The 18,825-nt window shown below is 45.0% G+C and overlaps 1 protein-coding gene across 1 annotated transcript in view; it reads left to right on the top strand.

Moving 5' to 3' along the window:
- Nucleotides 1–431: 431 nt before the first annotated feature.
- The window catches only part of BPIFB4 (BPI fold containing family B member 4), a 76,336-nt gene continuing 57,942 nt past the window's right edge, over nucleotides 432–18,825 (top strand). Inside the window, exons 1-2 of the mRNA XM_083147820.1 lie at nucleotides 432–550; nucleotides 8,925–9,024. The gene's annotated coding sequence lies outside the window, so the exon portion shown is untranslated. The remainder of the gene's footprint in view (nucleotides 551–8,924; nucleotides 9,025–18,825) is intronic.

Here is an 18,825-nt window from a genome sequence, read left to right as displayed (position 1 = left end):
TGTTACTGTTTTGCATATTAGTAAATTGTTTGAGGGACTATATACCTGAGGCTTAATGTAATGTTTTTAAGTGAGCGTAGGGCAGTTAGTCTCGTGTTAGGAAAGTTTTAGGATAGGGAGGTTGTGTTTCCCCTATAGGTGCGGGAGAACGCCTGTCAAGGTGACAATAGCCTGGGAGTGAGTAGTCTTCAGGTTTGTCTGTCTCCCCTTCCCTTACGTACCAGCTTAGGGACTGTACACGGACGTGTGAGTCCCCTATCTAAACACCTGGGTGCACAAGCATCTATAGGTGAAACTGGATGGCTGAGGCTCTGGCCAATGATAACCATTCACCCAGCCGGTGAAGGTCGCCGCCACCCATAACCCCCTCCACCTTCAACTCTCTGTGAGTGAAATGGTGGAGCCTTGTTAAACACCCTTTTGTTCCTGACAGTATGGCGAGGAACACCGGGACAGGAATCCATCGGAAGGAAGGTCCATCGTGTCCCGGTGCCGGAGTTTCCATGACCGTGATTTGGCACGGCCTGAAGGTGAGAGGGTGCGGCACCAGGTAAGTGGTCCGACGACACCTGCACGGCAGCAGGCACCACACGGCACCGCCCCTACACCCCTCTCACATTTGCATAGAAATTTGTACCTTTTGGACCAGATTAAGTTTTTCATAAATACACGGAACCTGGGACTTGTAGTTCCACAGAGACTTGTGTAAAGTACATTCACTTGCACTCTGCAATTTGTTATATATATATATATATATATATATATATATATATATATATATATATATATATATATATATTAGAGATGAGCGGGTCCGGATCTCCGGGATCCGACAGATCCGAATATCGCGATCCGAGTCTGGATCCGAGCCGGCTCTGGAGTTCCCGCCTAAATTCCGGACCGAAAACGAGGCAAAACTTCATCATCGCGCTGTCGGATTCTCGCGGGATCTGGATTCTATATAAGACGCACGCGCGTCCCGCCATCTTTACTCCAGCATAGGAGAGGGAAGAGGGTGGTTGTGCTCTGTGCTGTGTGTTGTGCTATAATAATAATATATTATTTTGCTGCTGCTCACTCGATTAGGGTCTGCAGGGGCTGCTAAACACAAGTCCAGTGTACAGGGGCTGCAGTGGCCAGTGTACAAGGGGCTGTACAGGGGCTGTGTTCAGTGTGACAGGGCTTGTGTCCAGTGTGACAGGGCCTGTGTACAGTGTGACAGGGTCTGTGTCCAGTGTACAGGGTTTGTGTCCAGTGTACAGGGGTTGTGTCCAGTGTACAGGGGCTGTGTCCAGTGTACAGGGGCTGTGTACAGGGGCTGTGTCCAGTATACAGGGGTTGTGTCCAGTGTACAGGAGCTGTGTCCAGTGTCCAGGGGCCGTGTCCAGGGGCAGTGTCCAGTGTACAGGGGCTGTGTACAGGGGTTGTGTCCAGTGTGACAGGGCCTGTGTCCAGTGTGACAGGGGCTGTGTCCAGTGTACAGGGGCTGTGTCCAGTGTACAGGGTCTGTGTACAGGGGTTGTGTCCAGTGTACAGGGGCTGTGTCTAGGCTGTGTACAGGGGTTGTGTCCAGTGTATAGGGGTTGTGTCCAGTGTACAGGAGCTGTGTACAGGAGCTGTGTCCAGTGTCCAGGGGCTGTGTCCAGGGGCAGTGTTTAGTGTGACGGCTGTGTCCAGTGTACAGGAGCTGTGTCCCGGGGCGGTGTCCAGAGGCTGTGTCCATTGTCCAGGGGCTGTGTCCAGGGGCTGTGTCCAGGGTGATGGGCTTTGTCCAGTGTCCAGGGGCAAGGTCCAGGGGCAGTGTCCAGTGTGACGGCTGTGTCCAGTGTACATGAGCTGTGTCCAGGGGGGTGTCCAGAGGCTGTGTCCATTGTCCAGAGGCTGTGTCCAGGGGCTGTGTCCAGGGTGATGGGCTGTGTCCATTGTCCAGGGGCTGTGTCCAGTGTCCAGGGGCAGTGTTCAGGGGCAGTGCCCAGTGTGACGGCTGTGTCCAGTGTACAGGAGCTGTGTCCAGGGGCGGTGTCCAGAGGCTGTGTCCAGTGTGATGGCTGTGTCCAGGGTACAGGAGCTGTGTCCAGAGGCTTTGTCCATTGTCCAGGGGCTGTGTCCAGTGTGACGGCTGTGTCCAGAGGCTGTGTCCAGGGGCAGTGTCCAGTGTCCAAGGGGCTGTGTCCAGTGTGACAGGCTGTGTCCAGTGTAAAGTAAGAAAAATAAATAAAAGTAATAAATAAAATAAAAACAAATTTTTGGAGGAGGAAATAGTGGGAGATCAGCAACCTGATAGAAGTGCTGAAGCTGCTACCACCAGTCATGACAAGGCCGATACCTCTTTGTATTTTTTGCTCTTTGGAGCATTTCTCTTTTTTTGGGATAGTTCATTAAACTGCCGCCCTGTCTGCCCCTGCAGTGCCGCTCTGCTTCCAAGATGTGCCAGGTTGGAAGTGTAAGGTCCACATGTATGTGATGCCCACTGCTGTCGCTTAGCTTAGTCATCCAGCTACCTCGGTATACCCTTTTGGCCCAACTACAGTAAATGAAAACAATTTTGTAAGCTGTGAAGTGATCAAAATTGACTAGAAATGAGTGGAAACTAATGTTATTGAGGTCAATAATACTTTAGGGGCAAAAACAGGCCCTAATTCTGTTATTTTAGCTCTCCCCTGGTGGTCAGCTGCCCGGGTGCCCGTTCTGGTTAGTGGACAGACGGGGGTATAACAAAAACTGGCACTCCTGGGACTTAGTGCAAAACTTTATATTTCAAAAGTGCATGGTACAAAAAACAACGTTTCGGGGCAGATGCCCCTTTATCAAGGTTGTCACCCACACCTTGATAAAGGGGCATCTGCCCCGAAACGTTGGTTTTTGTACCATGCACTTTTGAAATATAAAGTTTTGCACTAAGTCCCAGGAGTGCCAGTTTTTGCTATACCCCCGTCTATATATATATATATATATATATATATATATATATATATATACTGTCCACTTTATGCCGGCACTCCGCTCTCAAAGGCAATAGATTCCGGTGCGCTGTCTGTACACTTTTCATACAATCCAATTTCAGAGGCACTCGGATGAATAAAGGTCACAAGCGGGATGTTACAACATGGCTGTATTATAAAGCCAAGCGCTTTTCGAGGCAAGCACCTCATCATCCCTGACGTGCCTTGACGACGAGGTGCTTGCCTCGAAAGCGCTTGGCTTTATAATACAGCCATGTTGTAACATCCCGCTTGTGACCTTTATCCATTTATCGTCATCCGAGTGCCTCTGAAATTGGATTGTGTATATATATATATATATATATATATATATATATATATATATATATATAGATATATATATCTATATATATATATATATATATATATATATATATATATAAATCTTCGTATTGCACATAAAATATATCCTTATTGTAAATGACTGAACAATAGTTTATGTGTTCGCTTTTGAACAGACGCCTGACTATAAATCATATGTTGTAATCTTCCTTAATCTGCCATTAGTTTATTTTGGAAGAACTGAGCAACCACAAAGAATATTAGATTGTTTTCACAAAAGGATTACATGAGGGAAATTAGTTCAGGATATAAGGCTCTCCATCTGTTCTTTGCTCTTTGTACAAGAAGATATGAACAAAGACCTCCAAATTTCTTACATGATTTAAGAAAGGTAAGAGCTATAAAAGTAAGATTTCAGAAATGAGGGAGGTATTACTGAGCAGAGACATATAAAGCTCCCATATAAGGCCTCCTTGCCATATCTTTCTCTGGAGCAAAAGGTTGACCAATACTATACAGTAGGTTACTCTAGAACATTATTTGCTAGATCTTACCTGATCTAAAGATCCAAACTGAAAGCTTATGAGAAGTTCTTAGGTGCTGAAAAAGAATCCATGGGTGTTGGGGTATGTAATTAAACTTTTATGTACTATATCTTTTTTGGACATAGCCAAACCAAAACATTTTATTCACCATGATCTCTTGCAAGTAATCTATCATACCCTGTACAAAGGGCAGTTACATATATATTGTACATGCAGTAGAGCAATTCTCATGCATCCATCTTTTGACACATCTAGAAGTACGCACATTGTAGTCCTATTCACAATGGACACATACAGCAGCACCACTCATCCTGGACATACAGTATTTAGCAATTCCGTCACCATGAAAACAAACATAGTTGGCATCAACATGACACAAACGTATGAATTCTATCCACCAAGGGCACATAGCCATCCCTTCAACAGTAGAAACATAAATGAACTACTGTATACCCAACTTGGGCTCACATACTTTATTAGTCCCCTCCACTCTGTTTGCACATAGCAGTCTAAACCACACTGGATACACATAGCATTATTATCAATACCATACACACATAGTAGTCCCTTCCACTCTGTATATACATAGCAGTCCCATGTTCCTGAACACACATAGCAGTACCATACATTTGGGACACACATAGCAATGCCATAGACCCAGGACACACAAGTAGTTCTATGCATCCCGGTTACACATAGTAGTCCTAGTCATCGAGGAGACACAATTAATTCCCATCCACCTAGGACATACATACAGTTGTAGATCATTCTACCCAGGACACACATAGCAGTCCCATCTACCGTGAATGAACACATATACAGTATGTTCTAGTCTAGTCCTATATACTCTGTATGCACAAAGTAGTCATATCCACCATAAATACATATACAGTAACAGTTAAATCCACCCTGAATACACATATTGATCCTCTCCCCTGGATACACATACAGTAGCAATACAATAAACCCAAGTCACACATAGCACTCTCATCCACCCAGGTCACACATAGCAGTCCTATCCACCCTGAATACATGTAGAAGTATTGTCTACCATGTACATAAAATCTACATGTTCATATTGAATTATGACAGAGTCAATTATAATGCAAAGTACAGTATTAAACTATTGTAACATACTAAATGATACCCCCTCTTGGTCAATGGTTCTAATTTCTTGGTCAATGGTTCAAATTATGACCACATTAGCAATAGTAAATTATATAATTAATGGAGCTGCAGCAACAACATGCAGTTTAAGAGACAGAATGGAGCAGCTGCACATACTGTACCCTTTGTATCAGCTTATTTTACAAAGATTGCAGCATGTGCTAATCTGAGTGCTTAAATCAATGTGCTGGATCAGAGAGTAATGCTGTGTACACACGGGGGCAATAGGGGCTGAAATCGCTGGGAATATGGTCGCTGGCGACCATATTGCCAGTGATGGGAGTGTGCCCCGGCGATAAATCGCCGGGTGCGTGCTCCCGTTTTCAGCCCTATTCTAATCGCTGGTCGCAGGAGCTTGCTCCTGCGACCAGCTGATTACCTCTGCGACTCCCTCTGCAGAGGTTCCCTTTCATCAGCGACCATCTCTGGTCGCTGATGAATAGGAGACACTGAGCAATATATTACTAGCAATATATTGCTGAGCAATATATCTCCCCTGTGTCTACGGGGCTTAACTGCTGAGAAGAAGAGACAGGAGGAGCCTTACCATGTTGTGGAAGAATGTGTGCTAATAAAAGGAAGTTCTGTCTCTCACTGGTTCTATTATGTTTATTTATTAATGAATTTATTTATTTATTTGGGATGCTTAAACTTTTCCTAAATACTTATCTTATTTATATTAGCTAAATATGGAGCAGATGTATTAAGCCTTAACAAGAGATATATGCAAGGGTGTTAAGGAGAAATAAACGTACAGCCAATCAGCTCCTTGCTGACTTTTTTCAAACACAGGCTGTAACATGGCAGTTAGCAGGTGATTGGCTGGATGTTTATCTCTCCTTATCACCCTTGCATTTATCTCTTGTTAAAGCTTAATACATCTGCCCCAATGTTTAATACAGCCTATACCAAAGACCAGTATTTCTCAAACTCAGTCCTCAGGACCCCACACAGTTCATGTTTTCCGGATCATCTGGGAGGTGCACTGTGTATCATCAACTGTCATATTTTATTTTATAAATCTACTGATGACCTGGAAAACATGAATGTGTGGCCGTGGCGTCCTGAGGACCATTTTTGAGAACCTGAGCTATATAGACCATTAATAGTGTTAATACTTAATAATGTAACTATCCAGTATTAAAAGAGAACTGTGTACATATACTGTACACTATGTCTAGGATTGGTACTAGTTTTTTCTATGGTTCTTCAAGACTCTCGCACTTGCTACAATGTACCGAAGAGCATCATATTGTGTATTACATTTAGAAACATCCAAAGTGGGAAATAGTAAGTACCAGCCAATCAAATCCTGAATGCCATGTTAAAGGGTGTGTTTAAAAATGACAGGGATTGATTGGTTGGTAGTTTATCTCTCTCGACTTTATCACTCTCCAACGCTTAATACATCTGCCCTTACTGTTGTAAAAATCCCAACCATGAAGAGACATAGGGGGAAATTAACTAAAATGGGAGTTCCGTTTCACATGGGATGTTGCTATGGGCAACCAATCAGAATCTACTTATTTATTTAGTATAATACAATCTAGTATCTTCCAGAAGGTGCTAAATAAATAAGTAGATTCTGATTGGTTGCCCATACAGTGGTGTAGCTAGGTGCCACGGTGCCCGGAGCAAGGGCATGTTTTGCGCCCCCCCTGATTTGTAGTAGGCGGGGCACTTGCACGGCGAAAAGGGGGCATAGCCTAACATTATACCACACACCAGAATGCCCATTGCACATTTTAGCGAACTTTATAATACCCATTGCACAAAACGCCACATGCCGTAATAAAATTACATATAAGGCCACACCTGATACCTGAGAAAGGGGGTAAGAGAAGCAGGAGAGAGAAAAGAGAAGAGGGAGGGGTGAGGAGAGAGATGGAGGAGAGAGATGGGAAATTTAATTAAAGGGGCCCGCTGAAGGGGCGTCACCAACCACTGCGTATAGTAGGTTTGGCCAGCAACTGGAAGGGTGTGGCACAGGTAACTACATGCCTGCACAGACAGGGGTACACACAAGTAAAAGCATGCATGCATAGACAGGGGCATCATTCTATAGTTTGAGAATCAAAGTAATAAGGGATGTGGTTGGTACAGCTCTTCCACATTATAAGAAAGAAAATCTGCACAATGGGTGGGATGTAATGTAGTCCAGCAGCCCCTTTAAAAAAAAAACTCCAAGTGTGGCCAGCCACTGCACTCGCAATGCATTACATTCCGCCCATTATTTTTACTTTTCAAATATTCGCTTTGCTCGGTTTGCTGTGTATATGTATTTATTGCTCCAGCCTAAGGGCATAGATGTACGCACTGAGGGCTGCCACAGCACACATACATGTAACCTCAGAACATATGCTACACACAGCCATATAGTCAAAACACATGTGCAGTCTCAGCACACAACATGAAGTAATATCACATACATACATACACAACATGCAGTGATAGTACATACATACATACACACACACACAACATGCAGTGATAGTACATACATACATACACACACACACACACACACACACACACACACATACATACCATGCAGTGATAGTACACACATACATACAAGGGATGCAGTTACAATCCCGGCGGTCGGGATCCCGGTGTTCAGAATCCCGACGCCGGAATCCCGACCGCCGAAATGCAGACACTTTCTCCCTCCTGGGGTGTCCACGACACCCCTGGAGGGAGAATAAATTAGTGTGCCGAGCGTAGCGAGGCACCGGGCCCGCTGCGTGGCGAGCGCAGCGAGCCCGCAAGGGGGGGCGATCCACGTCCTCCCCCTTGTCGGCATTTCGGCTGTCGGGATTCCGGCGTCGGGATTCTGAACGCCGGGATCCCGACCGCCGGGATTCAATACTGAATCCACATACATACATACACACAACATGCAGTGATAGTACATACATACATACATACATACATACACACACACAACATGCAGTGATAGTATATACATACACACACACACATACATACATACATACATACATACATACATACATACCATGCAGTGGTAGTACACACATACATACATACATGCACACACACATACATACATAGATACCATGCAGTGATAGTACATACATACATACATACATACATACATACATACATACAGACACAACATGCAGTGATAGTACATAGATACATACACACACATAACATGCAGTGATAGTACATACATACACACACACATACAGTGATAGTACATACATACATACATACATACAGACACACAACATGCAGGGATAGTACATATATACATACATATAAACACAACATGAAGTGACAGCACACTTACAGGACAGAAGTTAGCAGCCGGCCAGCAGATGCAGCAGCAGGAGAAGATGGTAGCACTCCCAGCTCCTTCTGTTAATTAGCCTCAGCAGTTTTCATGCCGTCCCCAGCGCTCCAGGGTCTCTGAATGCAGGAGGACGGGGGTTGAGACCAGGCAGAAGTGTACTGGTCACAGGCTGCCTCCGTCTTACACAGGTCACAGGCAGCATCACTACTCTGCGCCCCCATGACACCGGCTCCTCTACGGAGCGCATAGCTACACCACTGAGCTGACAAAAGTCAGCCAGCAGCGTGTCAGTTTAGTTTCTGCTGTGGCAGCCGGGACTTGCGCTGTGTGCGGCGCCTACCTACAGCTGTTAGGAGCGGGACGGAGCTGAGCTCAGCCGGGCAGAACAGGGTGCGGGCGGGGGAGGGAGCGGGCTGCACGGCTCTGGCGCCATTTGATGTCACCGCGCCCGGAGCTCATGCTCCGCCGGCTCCGCCCTCCCTACGCCCCTGTGCCCATAGCAACATCCCATGTGAAATAGAATTACCATCTTAGTTCATTTTGCCCATAGTTTCTTGTTTATCTTGGTACTGGTATTTCCACTTAGCTGGGACCTCTGTCACTCACTTTCAGCAATCAACAGGTCTCTCTGCAGCAGACATACACCTGTCATAGTAAATGAATCTTGGCGTCTGATCTCGTCTGTTCTGGAGTTAACCCAGGTTTGCCAAAGGTGAGCAGCACAATCTGGTTCACGTTCAAGATGATGGAAACTAAGTACATAGTGATGTTAACTGCATAAGTTAAGAGTCAGTAAATTGTTACTAGCTTTGTGAGTTAATCTGCACTGTTTTATGGCTGACTAATACAGATACATTACATATTCTCCAGTAACCTGCAGGGTACTCCTGTTTTTTGGGGAAGTCCCCCCACACCCCCTGGAAGAGTGGACACTTTCCATGTAGTTTAGTTAGGGTCAGGGCAGTCATATCGCCCCCTAGGCATATTGGGCCTTATTCTAGTTCACTCTTTCTGACAAAAGCCTTCTTAGATGGACAAAACCATGTGCACTGCAGGTGGGGCAGATGTTACTTGTGCAGAGAGAATTAGATTTGGTTGGGGTTTTACTTTAAAGTGAGATCTATATTGTAGTGTAAAAATAAAGCAGCCAGTATTTACCCTGCACAGAAACAAAATAATTCACCCAAATCTAATTCTCTCTGCACATTTTACATCTGCCCCCTGCAGTGCACATGTTTTTGTCCATCTAAAAAGGATTTTGTCAGAAAGAGTGAACTAGAATAAGGCCCATTGTGAGTCAACCTGTAAAGGCTTGCCCTTATTCATTTGGTTATGGTATAAAACATCTACAGTGTCTAGGTCTACAATCATATGGTTGACCACTAATGGTCGACAGTCACAGGGTCGACAGTTGGGTTACCAACTCATCCCTTTAATTCGGGACACATATTAATTACACAGGTTCTGTGGCTGGCTTTCACCTGGTTTTAAACTGCCACACCTCAAGACTCCGTTTTACCTGGTTTTAAACTGCCAGAGAACCTGTGTATTTAATATGTGTCCTGAATTAAAGGGATGAGTTGGTAACCCTAGTCGACAGGGTCAAAAGGTCAACAGGGTCTAAAGGTCTACATTGAAAAGGTCGACAGGGTCCAAAGGTTGACAGTCAAACATTGGACAGGGTCCAAAGGTCAACAGGTAAAAGGTCAACGGGGTCAAAAGGTCGACATCAAAACGTTTGACAATGGTCAACAGGTCGACATGGAAAAAGGTCAACATGATTTTTAAAGGTTTTTAGGGTGTCTATGTTGACATAGGTCGACATGGACACTGTCTAAGTGTACCGAGTCCCATCGCATGGCTCGATGCGCTCGCCATGCTTCGGGCACGGTGCCTCGCTGCGCTCGTCACACTATTTTATTCTCCCTCCACACCCTAGTGGATGCTAGGGCATGAAATACCGCATGTCGGCACTTAGCGGCTGAAAACTTAGTTAAAAAATGCATGTCAACCTTTTTCATATCTACCTTTTGACCATGTCGACTTATTGTCTGTCGACCTTTAAATCCTGTTGACTTTTTAACTGTTGAAATTTTGATTGTCGACCTTTTGACCCTGTCGACCTTTTCACTGTCGACCAATAGTGGTTGTCTATGATCAGATGTAGTTTTGTTTTTAACCAATGTTTAAATAAATCATTAAAGTGTATTAGAAAAAAGCTTAGAACCATACTAGCACAGTGGATTACAAACACACCGACCACTATGTCTCTAGCCCACCCAAGATTTACATACTTATTCCTTATGGATTGGACAGAGACAGCGACACAGAAAGAGAAATATACTAAAAACTTTATGGAGGTATGGTTGCCATACAGAAAAACACTGACACCGTCCCTAAAAATAGCTCTTTCGTCGACACAACATGGTATATACAAGCAACATTAAATAATGGAACCCCATTTTAGGATAATCAAAATAAAACGTGAAGGATAAAAAAGAAAAGAAAAAGAACAAGACAATCATAAAAATACCTAGGTAAAAGGAAAATAAAAACGTAACCATCGGTTTAAATGCTCACCATCAAGCTATCATTATATAGCTAATAATTGGGTAAAGTAGCATTAATTAAGATTGTGATACACTGTAGAGATTAACACCAACAGGGCTTAAAAGAAGGGACACCCCATAGACATGTGAAGTGTAAAAGGGGGACGAGTTCGACCAAGGATTATGACAAATTTGGAAACAATTGGATAATTGATAGTAAATATAAAAGATGAGAAAATGAGAATACCAAAAATAATATCAGAATAAGACATCAAAGAAAGAGAAAATATATAAAATGGAAACAAGAACATAATCTTTGGTCGAAACGTCTGCCCTTACATATATAACCTATGTAAGTATAGATTGTATAAAGAAAATAGCTTAGAAAAAATGGAATGGAAGGGAGAGAGGAGTAGGCAGGGAGAAAGACAAGACTTCATGGGAAAAAAAAGGAAAGAGAGAGGAGCGAGATTGTCAGAAAGAGAAAGAGTGGGCATAGGCAGACAGAAAGACGGAATGGTTGGGGGCACTATAGATAGATAGAATGATCAGTGATAGGCATAGACACATGGACAGGGGGTATAGATAAATGGGGATAGAGCACCATGGATAGAAAGACATACCGGTGGTGGGCATAGATCAGGCATGTGTAGAACCCCACATGTATGTTTATAGTATGTAGAATCCCACATGTATGTTTATAGTATGTAGACCCACACATGTATGTTTAATAAGAGGAATACATATGTTTATATAGCTTGTTTAATGATTGATAGGAGGTATGGTAAGCTGCGTTTAATATGCAAAGAAGGTGAAATGTCCTTGTGGAAAGAACATTGCGGAGAAATCCGTGCATGTCACAGGGAAACAAGCTGATTAAAGTTTTATGGCTCATGGGAGAGGGGAGCTCAGCACCAGCCACAGGACAGAGGAGTTCGTTACAAGCGGCTGTTGAGCGGTGACACAGTGTGGAGAGAAACAGGCTGCTGAACGGGAGTGACAGAGGAAGTGTCCTGTGTTGCCGGCGCTGTGTACTGCGCGATATAACAAGCGGTGCTTACCGGAGATCCCGGAGAGAGCTACGGTGACCCTTACGGGTCGTGGCGTCGGGAGAAAGGTCCGGCAGTGACTTGGACGAGTGCCGCAATATAATCCTGCCCATCCAGGCGTCATAGGGGCGGCGCCATCGCCGACGGAGGAACAGCCCACATAGAGGAGTGGTCTAGCTGTCATTCAGCGACAGGAACAGTGAGACGGGGACTGGTGAGTGTACAGCTTGCCCCTAAGGGAGGTTACAAGGCTTAGGCCCACCCCCCTCCATATACGCCTAGCTAGCAGCAGCATCCAGCAGCCAGATCAGTGTACAGTTAAACTGTCAGGGACTGCAGCTACTGATCCCCGCATTGATATGCTAGTGGAAAGATAGCGCAACATTAACCAGAATAGACAGCGCAGACAGGCTAAACCCGACTTCTCTGTGGGTCTGGGGACGCCTTAATGAAGATAAAATCACATTGACTGCCTTCGTTAATAGCAGTTATTGGCTACTCCTGCAGGTCACCAAAAACCAGAAGAACCAGGCTAAACCCGATCGCTAGTACAGGATCAGGGGACGCCTCTGCATATACACTTAACACCCATTATAACCGGAAGATTTCAGGAGAACAATTCCAATTAAAAACAAGATAGAGAGAGAGACAACAGCCTATAATCCCTATACCAAACAGTTAGCGACTACCTAGTCTGTGCACAGTGAAACTCATATAAACTGTTCTAAATTGTATCAGATACATTAACTGACAGCCTCTGCAGTGATAGAGGTATAGAGTGGCCAATTGCTCTCAAAGTGGCAGCTACAGAAGAATAAACTATATGAACTATTGTAAGGTCCCATTGGATCACCTAGTACTTACCTTTGATGTTGGATATATCCGGGGTGGGATTGTTTGATCTGTAATTGTTGATGTACCCTGTAATGAGATAAAAAAGTAGAAGATTGTTTAGTATTATAATAAATACAGTTAAAGCATTTATTACATAGGCATTCTGTGGTGATATCTACGTCTACGTTATTTGAGACGTTTCATTGCCGCAGAAGTAGTGATCACTATTTAGAGATATAAAGGTGTATACACCCTGTTCTATCCTTTTGTTTGATACTGTGTTGAAAAAGTTATTGTTATGTGATTTGAATTTGCTGGACCCTCCATCTTCAGTTTCCAGAGGGACTTCGAGATTCCAGTATAATAAAATTTATCTTGATCTTGTTTCACTGAAACGTTGTTATCGTTGATAGAGTATAAAAGAGAAATTGTTAACCTGAGTAAAAGATTCCTATATACTTACCTTATCACCCCGACGGGTGTTACACAATTCTTGGCGTCACGAACAGGATCGTACAAAGCAACTATGTCGACATCAGGAGAGTCGGAGGCCCCGGTAGATGTACAACTAAACGCAGAACCCAGCACTTCATCCACCCAAGCAACCATGACGGGTGTAAACGCCATTACGCTACCATATTATTTCGGAACCCCCTGGCTACCTAGCTATTCAGGAGAAATTCCGAGGAAAGATACCAATACATTGATCCAGTTCCAAACAAAGCTACGATCAATGTTCACTTTATGCCCGATGGAAGTGCACCAACAGGTGGAAGTCCTTATAGGACAACTAAAAGGATCAGCTCTGAGAGAGGTACTATCTTGGCCGGATGAAGAAAGAAAAAATGCAGAACAGATTTTTGCTAGACTGGCGACCACGTTCGATACATCGACTCTGTCCGAACTGAAATCCGATTTCTATGCAAGGAAGCAACTACCGGGCGAGAGTCTAAGAGATTTTGCCCTAAGCCTACAGGAAGCACTCAAAGCAATTCAGTTGGTGAATACCAAGGAAGTGGTAGAGGTCAATGATACTCTGATAAATAGATTTATCGAAGGGTCTAATAACAGCGGTGTCAAATCTCAACTTAAATTACTGAGACTCCAAAAGCAGGGATGCTCTTTCCTAGACTTCAAGGAAGTCGCCATAAAGGTTATTGGCCGTAAAACAGTCAGTGAAGTAAACTTCCCAGAGTTGCCAGGCTATCAAGAACCCTCGCCCCGGTCTGTAGAAGATCACGTTGAACTTGAAGAGGCTGAAAAGAAACCTCCAACTATAGTACAACATGTCCAGTCGTCATCCTCAGACTCTTCGCAGGGGCTAAAAGGGCAAGTGGAAGACTTGGCCCGCGGGATGGAAGAGATCAAAAGAGAACTTCGAAGGCTTGCAAGGCAGGGATCATCTGGAAGGGGTGATAGAGACCGAAACTATAATTACCGACAACCAAGAAACGAGTGGAGGTCAGCGGCCTCAGAACGGGGGCGCAGGCCCACCGACCGATTTGACGCACAAGGAAGACCTATTTGCAGGAGGTGTAATAGAAGTGGACATGTCGAACGATTCTGCCAACAGGACGAAGATTTAAACTCGTCAGCCCCGGGGACGGAGATCAATCCTCGGGGAAACCAAATGTAAAAGACCCCACTCCGGAGGAGTGGGCCCCCAGATACGTGGGTCTGTGTCCCGTGTTACCGATTGTCATCGATGGAATCGGGGTGTTGGCTATGCTTGACACGGGTTCTCAGATTTCGACCATTCAAAGTGACACCTTTCAACGTTACTGGGGCGCTAAAGATAACTTACCTCCTCCTCCATCCTGGCTACGACTGTTGGCCAGTAATGGCTTAGATATTCAATGCAAAGGGTACTGCGAAATGAACATGTGTTTGGGTAAGACCGTCTTACCACGTCAAGGCTTCCTTATTACACAAACCACCAATCCGAATGTGCCATCTATCATTGTTGGTATGAACATTTTACAAAACTGTCCCGACGAACTAATCAGAGCACTTAAAGAAGAGTTGTCTCACGGCACTGCGATGATGCAGAGAGCTATCCGAAAGACCATCAAAGTCTTACAAAATCAGCAACGCTTTGTTAATCCTAATGGAGATGTGGGAAAAGTGAGGATGACTGATCAGAGAACTGTTATTGTACCAGCGAACTCCGAGATCATCGTCTGGGGAAAGGCGAAGTGTGGTCCCTCTGGGCGGGAATACAATGCAATGGTGGAACCGTGCAGCGCCACCAACCAGAAAGATCTAGTAGTGGCAAGGGCCTTAGTGACTGTGACCAATGGCCGCGTCCCCGTCCGCATAATGAACCCCCATGATCATGCTGTCCGCTTACCCAAAAACCAGACTATTGCTAAGTTATTGTGGGTAAATTTTCAAAACATCTACGAAATCTTACATATGAATACGACGATAGAAGAGAAAACCCTATTGGCAGAGGGTACAGATGTTGATTGGTGGACAAAAATTCATATTGGAGAAGCAAATACTCCTATCGAACTGATTGAGGGAGTTCTAAAAGTAGTAAAGGAGAATGCTGTCACCTTTAGTCAACATGAAGCTGACTTCGGCAAAGTAGAGACTATCCATCATCGCATTCCCACGGGAGATGCACCTCCCATTAAAGAAAGGTACCGCCCCTTAGCTCCAGCCCTATACCAGCCTGTACGGACCATGCTGGAAGAAATGAAAACATCAGGTGTTATTCATGAGAGTCACAGCCCGTGGGCAGCACCAATTGTCCTCGTTCGAAAAAAAGATGGACATCTAAGGTTTTGCGTCGATTACCGCAGATTAAATCAGATCACTCACAAAGATGCTTACCCTTTGCCGCGCATCGAAGAGTCTCTCACTGCCCTGAAAGCTGCCACGTACTTTTCGACCTTAGACCTGACTTCGGGGTATTGGCAGATACCGATGGATCCTTCAGATCGCGAAAAAACGGCCTTCACCACCCCCATGGGGCTGTTTGAATTCGACCGCATGCCCTTCGGGTTATGCAATGCTCCCAGTACCTTTCAACGTGCAATGGAACATTGCCTGGGCCACCGCAATTTTGATATGGTGCTTATATATTTGGACGATATCATCATCTATTCCCAAACTTACCATGCACACCTACAACACCTGGACGAAGTGTTCAAACGATTAGCCGAATACGGCTTGAAAGCCAAGCCGTCCAAGTGCCATCTGCTCCAAGAGAATGTTAAATTCCTCGGTCACATTGTAAGTGCCGCTGGTGTTATCCCGGATCCTGATAAGATCGCCATTATAAGAGACTGGCCTGTACCGACCACCGTGAGAGAAGTTCGAAGCTTCCTAGGATTTGTAGGCTATTATAGGCGATTCATACGGAACTTCGCTCAGATCGTGAACCCCATCCATTCCCTTCTTCGAGGGATTGATAAACATCAGCAAAATAAGAATAAGCGTGTGACGTGGACAGAGTCTCAACAAAATGCCTTCGATCAGCTGAAACAGATGATGACTGAAACCCCCATACTGGCTTATCCAGATTATAGCCAACTATCAATTTACTATCAAATATAGGAGTGGTCGAAGTAACGGTAATGCGGATGCGCTTTCCCGCCTACACAGTGCAGGCAATTCTGTCGACGAAGGAGACACTTGGGAAGAAATAGAGATGCCCAACTTTCATGCCCTCTTTGTTAAACAGCAAATGATGACCACAAAATGGAAGAAAGAGTCGAGAGAACGGGAGATCATCCCGAGCTGGACGGGTTCGAATGTTGAATGGGCACGAATCCAAGCCACAAGTCCGGTGCTGGAGAGGTTGAAGTCCTTGTTGACGTCTCAGACTCCATTCGGAAAAGAAGAACGAATGAAAGCAGAACCCGAACTTGTAAAGCTATGGAGGCAAAGGGACCGTCTGCTTGTAAAAGAAGGGTTACTAGTGCGTGCAGTAACAAATCCAAAGACGCACCGTTATGTCTACCAGATAGTCATACCTCGCCTACAAAGCGACGTTGTGTTGCGAGTTTATCATGACCAGTCCGGCCATATGGGAGTCGACAAGTTAGAAAGTACGGTGCGCCAACGGTTCTACTGGATCAATCTAAGAAAGGATGTGGAAGAGTGGTGTGGGAGTTGCGCCAGCTGTGCCGTAAAAAGAAAACCGGCACACGATCAGAGGGCCCCACTTCATCCGATTATCAGTCATTTTCCTCTGGAATTGGTCTCCATTGACCATGTCAAACTGGAACCAAGTAAGACTGGATACCAATATGCATTAACGATGGTCGACCACTTTTCCAAATTCGCAGTGGTATTACCCGTTAGAGATCTGTCCGCTGCAACTACCGCTGAAATACTATGGAGAGCCTTTGTACGTCCATATGGCTATCCGAAACAAATCCTCACGGATCAAGGTTCCGCCTTCGAGTCGAAATTATTCCACGAGCTCTGCACGCTGTACGGTTGCAAGAAAACTCACACTACGGCATATCATCCTCAAGGCAATGGTGTTGGAGAGAGAATGAATAGGACTCTGATCAATATACTAAGAACCCTGCCCGAAGTAGAAAGGAAAGATTGGCCGACGCTACTACCAGAAATAATATTCATCTATAACAACACTGTTCACAGTTCCACCGGATTCACTCCTTATTTCTTGTTATTTGGTCGTGAGGGGAGGTTACCAGCGGATGAGAAATTAAATGTGCCCCCAACGGAAACCTATCGAGACTTTAGCCATGCTGACTGGGTAAAAGACCATCAACGACGAATGCAAGCAGCCTATGGGATTGTAGAACAACAAGTTAAACACAAGCATCAAAAGCAAGCCGAATATTACGATCAACATGCCAGAGCCGAACCTCTAAAGTTACAGGACATGGTTTGGAGACGAAAAAATGTTCGTCGCAGTAAGCTAGACTCCCACTGGGAACAACAGCCATACCTGGTAACGGACGTATCAAGGGCTGAGAAAGACATTTATGAGATAACTAAGATTGGGGAGAAGCTTGCAGTCACGGTTCACAGAAATCAAATTAAGAACGCTGTTTCTCCACATGCAGAGAGCGAGGGAGACCGATCAGAACGAGGCACAGACATGAAACCACCAGAAGCCACAGACAGTGCTCGATTGTTCCGAGAGATAATGAATAGCTTCTGGCCTGCCGGGGGTGGTATGCTGATATCCTCCTCTGTCCGCTCGTCTCCTGCCCCTATTGAACTTGCCACGTGTTCAGAGGATGAGACTGTGTCGAAAAATGATTCCTGCATACCGTCATCCTTGGAGCCGGTGTACGATCCGGTGACAGAACCAAGCGAGATTCGGACATGCGAACCTGAAGCATTGAGAAGGTCCGCTAGAACCAACAAAGGGATTCTACCTTTGAGATATCGTTGTTAAATGTTATTCAACGAGAAATCGTATGTTGCTTGTGGACACGCAACTTCAGCGGGGGAGTATGTAGAACCCCACATGTATGTTTATAGTATGTAGAATCCCACATGTATGTTTATAGTATGTAGACCCACACATGTATGTTTAATAAGAGGAATACATATGTTTATATAGCTTGTTTAATGATTGATAGGAGGTATGGTAAGCTGCGTTTAATATGCAAAGAAGGTGAAATGTCCTTGTGGAAAGAACATTGCGGAGAAATCCGTGCATGTCACAGGGAAACAAGCTGATTAAAGTTTTATGGCTCATGGGAGAGGGGAGCTCAGCACCAGCCACAGGACAGAGGAGTTCGTTACAAGCGGCTGTTGAGCGGTGACACAGTGTGGAGAGAAACAGGCTGCTGAACGGGAGTGACAGAGGAAGCGTCCTGTGTTGCCGGCGCTGTGTACTGCGCGATATAACAAGCGGTGCTTACCGGAGATCCCGGAGAGAGCTACGGTGACCCTTACGGGTCGTGGCGTCGGGAGAAAGGTCCGGCAGTGACTTGGACGAGTGCCGCAATATAATCCTGCCCATCCAGGCGTCATAGGGGCGGCGCCATCGCCGACGGAGGAACAGCCCACATAGAGGAGTGGTCTAGCTGTCATTCAGCGACAGGAACAGTGAGACGGGGACTGGTGAGTGTACAGCTTGCC

This window comes from Crinia signifera, chromosome 6, assembly GCF_055691185.1.
Source record: "Crinia signifera chromosome 6, ASM5569118v1, whole genome shotgun sequence".
Lineage (NCBI taxonomy): Eukaryota > Metazoa > Chordata > Amphibia > Anura > Myobatrachidae > Crinia > Crinia signifera.
This window is presented reverse-complemented; position numbering and strand designations above follow the sequence as displayed.